The following is a 6,524-nucleotide window of genomic DNA, read 5'->3' as shown; positions in this document are numbered from 1 at the left end:
AACGCAGGAAAATCGCACAAAAGAAGCGAATGGGGCGAATGCAGCCTTAGAGGTAGAAAAAAATGCCAGATGCCCCTCGGAGCAGCTCCAGTGTGCATGAGGTGTTAAGGAGTAAATAGCTGCCCCTTGAAGCTTTGGCCTTTTAGGCCTCATAGCTACACAACATAAACTTCTAAATGCTGGCAAGTGGGGCAATGGGGCTTATGCATAAAAATTAGGGATGCACCGATATATCGGTGGCCGATACATATCGGCCGAAAATAGCAATTTTAGGGACAAGCCGAAACACATTTAAAATCGCCGATAATGACCGCCCTCCGTGGGCGGTACCATTTCGTCTAGGAGGGGGGCGCAGTTTTTTTTACAAATGCATTTGCGGCCGTTAGACAAGTACAGAGCGCGGGCAGCGGCAGTGGCACTGTACAAACTGTGTGCCGACTGCCGATCGCGCTCCACCGGAGTCCTCCTAGCCCCTCCTAGCTCCATTTCCTGATTTTTTTACTCCCCCCTACGGGGGAGTCTCTTGGTACAGTCCAGCGTCGTGCGCCGTGTGACGTCACGGCCGGAGGGGAGGGAGGACTCAGAGCGCTGTGTCGGAGCTGCCTGTGACACAGAGGAATCGAGCAGTGTGCTCCAAAAAAAAAGTAAGCACTAGCAAAACATAACCTGTTAGAACTTGAAATAAAATGAAATAAGGAACTCAGAACAAATGAAATCGCTGGATTGGGGGGGTGGTTAATACTGACTGAGGTGACTGACCAGCACTTAATGAAAAAATGGCAGGTAAAAATAAAAATTATCTGCCATTTTTTCACAGTGGCACAGTGAGGCTGCAATTAATGTTTTTTTTGGTAGTCAGAGAAGGCAAGCATGGCTCAATAACACACAAACGTTTTTTTTAAACGTTTGTGTGTTATTGAGCCATGCTTGCCTTCTCTGACTACCAAAAAAACATTAATTGCAGCCTCACTGTGCCATCACATGCAGCCACTGTGCCAACACACGTCGCCACTGTGCCCATCAAACGCAGCCACTGTGCCAACACACGTCGCCACTGTGCCCATCAAACGCAGCCACTGTGCCCATCAAACGCAGCCACTGTGCCAACACACGTCGCCACTGTGCCCATCAAACGCAGCCACTGTGCCCATCAAACGCAGCCACTGTGCCAACACACGTCGCCACTGTGCCCATCAAACGCAGCCACTGTGCCCATCACATGCAGCCACTGTGCCCATCACACGCAGCCACTGTGCCCATCACACGCAGCCACTGTGCCCATCACACGCAGCCACTGTGCCAACACACGTCGCCACTGTGCCCATCAAACGCAGCCACTGTGCCAACACACGTCGCCACTGTGCCCATCAAACGCAGCCACTGTGCCCATCAAACGCAGCCACTGTGCCAACACACGTCGCCACTGTGCCCATCAAACGCAGCCTCTGTGCCCATCAAACGCAGCCACTGTGCCAACACACGTCGCCACTGTGCCCATCAAACGCAGCCACTGTGCCAACACACGTCGCCACTGTGCCCATCAAACGCAGCCACTGTGCCCTTCAAACGCAGCCACTGTGCCCATCACATGCAGCCACTGTGCCCATCACACGCAGCCACTGTGCCCATCACACGCAGCCACTGTGCCCATCACACGCAGCCACTGTGCCCATCACACGCAGCCACTGTGCCCATCACACGCAGCCACTGTGCCCATCACACGCAGCCACTGTGCCCATCACACGCAGCCACTGTGCCCATCACACACAGCCACTGTGCCCATCACATGCAGCCACTGTGCCCATTTAAAAAAATGTAAATATGGGGGGGAGAAAAGTAATTTTCGGTTTCGGTATCGGTTTCGGATTGATTTTTTTTTTTATTTCGGTTTCGTTTCGGTTCTGAAATTTCCATTTCGGTGCATCCCTAATAAAAATGTAGCTAAAATGAACATATCTGGTTGCCTTAGCATTCAATCAGGGGCCTTATTTTCCTTACAGGTCTGCATTGAAGATATAACAGATGGAAGATGATTGCTTGCTCCTGCTTAGAGCCCATTCACTTTAGGAACTGCGTGTGAATCGCAGAGGAAAACTGTGCGGTTCCTGTGCAATTTAGTTTCAGTTCTGTGCAGTGCGATTTCATCCCTATTCATTGTGAATGGGAAGAAATCGCACCGGACCAAAAGCAGTGCATGCACTACTTTTTGAAAACGCACGGCAACCGCAACGCGTTATACTTTTTTTGTAGCATGTGATCCGGTGCGGGCAAAAGACCTGCGTTTGGGGGTGTCGTTATAGGTTGCACTGACCCCCAGAACAGTGTGATTGGAATGCGGTGCGGGAAGCCGAATGGTAACGTAGCTTTCCCACACTGCATTCTAGTGTGAACGGCCCATATGGCCAACTGCCATACACTATCGTTTTTCCCCCCAAAAAAGCCCGGGTCTTATATTAATTTTGGCAACAAAAGACACAGTAGGGCTTATTTTCGGGGTAGGTCTTACCATGTAATGTGCTGTCTTCTCTCTCTCTGCCTGCTAAACAGGAATCCCCAGTGTGAACTGACTTAAAATGCTTGTAAAATCCTATAATACACTCTATTACAGTATTATATAATGTACGATGTATGCGTTTCTGTAATATAATTGTGCCAAATACCTTTGTTATAGCGCCGCTCTGTGAGAGAGAGAGAGAGAGAGAGAGACTTGTAAAGCGCAACACATGCGAACTGAATCGCCTCTGGGCGCTGTATCCATTTCATGGGTAAGGAACCCCTTGACCTCAGAAGAGATGGGTTTTAATCTTTCTCCTGAAGGCCAAGTGGTCCGACTCCAGTCGGATGGTGGTTGGTAGTGCATTCCACAGGCGAGGTCCCTGGAGCGCAAATCTTCCATCTCCTTTGGACTTGTATCTGGCTTTGGGTATCTGGAGGAGGTTTTGATTGGTGGATCGCAGAATGCGATTGGGGTTATGGGCTTTTATTCTTTCGCATAGATAATGGGGGGCGTTGCCTTGAATACACTTATGTATTAGGCAGAGTGCCTTGAAAGTGATTCTGTCTTTTACTGGCAACCAATGAAGGGATCTCAGTGAAGGTGAGATTGATTCCCATGGTTTTTTCCCAGTCACTAGTCGAGCGGCCGTATTTTGAACGACTTGCAGACGAGTGATTTGGTATTTGGGGAGTCCTAGATAGAGGGCATTTGCGTAGTCGAGTCTGGAATTGATGATTGTTCCCACCACAACTGCAATGTCCTCTTTCGGGATAAAGGGCGTGAGTCTGTGCTTCTGTGACCCGCCGGAGCTCTCTTCCCCACATTTATATTACAGAAACACACACATTGTACATTATATAATACTGTAATAGAGTGGATTATAGGATTTTACAAGCAATTTAACCACTTAAGACCCGGACCTTTAGGCAGCTAAAGGACCCGGCCAAGTTTTGCGATTCGGCACTGCGTCGCTTTAACAGACAATTGCGCGGTCGTGCAACGTGGCTCCCTGAAGAACTTATATAGCGCGGCACATGCGAACTAAAACGCCTCTGGGCGCTTGTTGTTCCTGTCTCTTTTGGTATCAGAAGAGATGAGTTTTGATCTTTCTCCTGAATGCTAAGTGGTTTTCCTCCAACCGAATGCTGGTTGGTAAAGCGTTCCATAGTCTGGGACCTTGGACAGCGAATCTTCTTTCTCCTTTGGACTTGTAATTATGGCGGACACTTCGGACAATTTTGACACATTTTTTGGACAATTGTTATTTTCACAGCAAAAAATGCATTTAAAATGCATTGTTTACTGTGAAAATGACAGTTGCAGTTTGGGAGTTAACCACAAGGGGGCGCTGATGGGGTTATGTATGACCTCATTTGTGTTTCTAACTGTAGGGGGGGGTGTGGCTGTAGGTCTGACGTCATCGATTGTGGTTCCCTATAAAAGGGATCACACGATCGATGACAGCGCCACAGTGAACAACGGGGAAGCTCTCCCCGTTCTTCAGCTCCGGGGACCGATCGTGGGACTCCAGCGGCGATCGGGTCCGCGAGTCCCACGGTCACGGAGCTTCGGATCGGGTTTGCATGCACGCGCCCGCGTGACCCCACGGCTGGGCTTAAAGAGCCACGTACATGTATGTGGATGTGCCCAGCGGTGCCATTCTGCCGACGTATATCGGCGTGAATGGGTCCTTAAAGCGGGAGTTCACCCAAAATTTTTTTTTTAACATTAGATTGATGCTCATTTTGTCTAGGGGAATCGGGTAGTTTTTTTAAGATTGAAGCCGTACTTACCGTTTTAGAGAGCGATCTTCTCCGCCGCTTCCGGGTATGGTCTTTGGGACTGGGCGTTCCTATTTGATTGACAGGCTTCCGACGGTAGCATACATCGCGTCACGAGTAGCCGAAAGAAGCCGAACGTCGGTGCGGCTCTATACGGCGCCTGTGCACCGACGTTCGGCTACTTTCGGAAAATCGTGACGCGATGTATGCGACCGTCGGAAGTCTGTCGGAAGCCTGTCAATCAAATAGGAACGCCCAGTCCCGCAGCCCAAACCGGAAGCGGCGGAGAAGATCGCTCTATAAAACGGTAAGTACTGCTTCGTTTTTAAAAAAAAACTAGCCGATCCCCCTTCAATGAGCATCAATCTAATGTTAAAAATTAAGGGCCAGATTCTTAAAAGGCTTACGACGGCGCAACGCCATTTGTGCCGTCGTAAGTCCTAATCTGGCCCGGCGTATCTATGCGACTGATTCTTAGAATCAGTTACGCATAGATATCCCTTAGATCTGACAGGCGTAAGGCTCTTACGCTGTCAGATCTTAAATGCAATTTTTTTTCCCGCCGCTAGGTGTCGCCTCGTCGTTTTCCCCGTCGTCTATGCAAATTAGCTATTTACGCCGATTCCCGAACGTACGCGCGGACGACGCAGTGAATTTACGACGTTTCCGTAAGCGTAAACTTGCCCCTGCTATATGAGGGGCAAGTTTACGAAGGTCCGTCGTATGCCATGTTAAGTATGGCGTCGGGTCAGCGTCGTCTTTTTCCGTCGTTTTCCTAAGTCGTTCGCGAATAGGACTTTACGTCAATGACGCTCATGTCGGCGTCATTGACGTTTTTCGTCGTGAGCTGGAGCATGCGCACTGGGCTATTTTTTACGCCCGGCGCATGCGCAGTTCGATCGGCGCGGGGGCGCGCTTCATTTAAATACAAGCCGCCCCCTTTGAATTACGCGGCCTTACGCCGGGCCGTTTACACTACGCCTCCGCAAATTACGGAGCAAGTGCTTGGAGAATACGGCACTTGCTCCCGTAATTTGCGGCGGCGTTGTGTAAATGGCTTATGCTACGCCGCCGCGGATTCTACGAGAATCTGGCCCTAAGTTTTCGGGTGAACCTCCACTTTAAGTGGTTAAACTAGGGCTTATTTTCGGGGTAGGGCTTATATTGCAGCCCTCTTGGGAAATAATGTTAGGTCTTATTTTCGGGGGGAAACACGGTAGCAGAGTTTAGTTAGAAATGTTTAATTTTCCACAGCGTTCATTACATTTTCTATTGCTAGTGGGATCAAATCGATGTTTGTTTTAGACTGCAATGACGTGAAAATTCAAAGGAGTAGAATGGAAATATTCTTGAAAAACATTCATCAAGTCATTGAATGTACCGAGAATTTTCGTACGAATGTTCATATGCACGTTTCTTCGAAGATTTTACAGGAAACAGCCAGCTAATGTCTAAAAATTGTGCCAACAAGAAAATGCATTGTTGCCCCCCTAGCAACCAGTCAGCTGCCAGCTGTCCATGGTCCAAAGATGAAACAAAGATCCTGAGTGGTTTACATGGCAAACATGAATGATCCCTTTAAGCATTCTTTTCCTTTACGTGTGTTGCTTGTATTCTATATTTAGATGAGGTATATGTAAGCTTATCTCCCTCTGTGCAAAGCGTTTGCAATCTGTGTGTAGAGTCGTTTCATCCTCTTTGCATGTGGCATTAGCAGTCTTAGCATGCAGGATCTGTGTCCAGGATTAGGAGGCCTTTTCCTGTAGGCGTCAGTAAATGAAGGAAAATGTGACTTGCACAGACACGCCGTATTCATGGTCTGTTTTCTCTGCTCTGAAGTGAGAAGGTTAGGGATGGGGGGGAACCATCTTGCATGTAAAAACCTTGCATAAAACGATGAAAATCACAAACCTCTTACTGGGGTCCTCCATGACAGTAAACTTGGAAAAATACATGGCTGCACGCCACATACTCCAGCATCTTCATAGATGTTTTCATCCTGATGAGGACCCCCCCCCCCGGAACCATAACCAGTTCCACCCGAAGTTCTGCTCTGTTGGCAATCTGCCCTCGTAGGTAGAGCCTGCTGCTATATTTATATCTGTATTTATATTTTTCACATACTGTATTTTCCGGCGTATAAGACGACTGGGCGTAAAAGACGACCCCCTATTTTTCCAGGAAAAATTTTGGTTTTGGGATATACTCGCCATTTAAGATGACCCCCTTCTTACTAGTCTTTCTGG

Source organism: Rana temporaria, chromosome 3 (genome assembly GCF_905171775.1).
Source record: "Rana temporaria chromosome 3, aRanTem1.1, whole genome shotgun sequence".
NCBI classification, from domain to species: domain Eukaryota; kingdom Metazoa; phylum Chordata; class Amphibia; order Anura; family Ranidae; genus Rana; species Rana temporaria.
Note: the sequence above shows the minus strand (reverse complement) of the source record.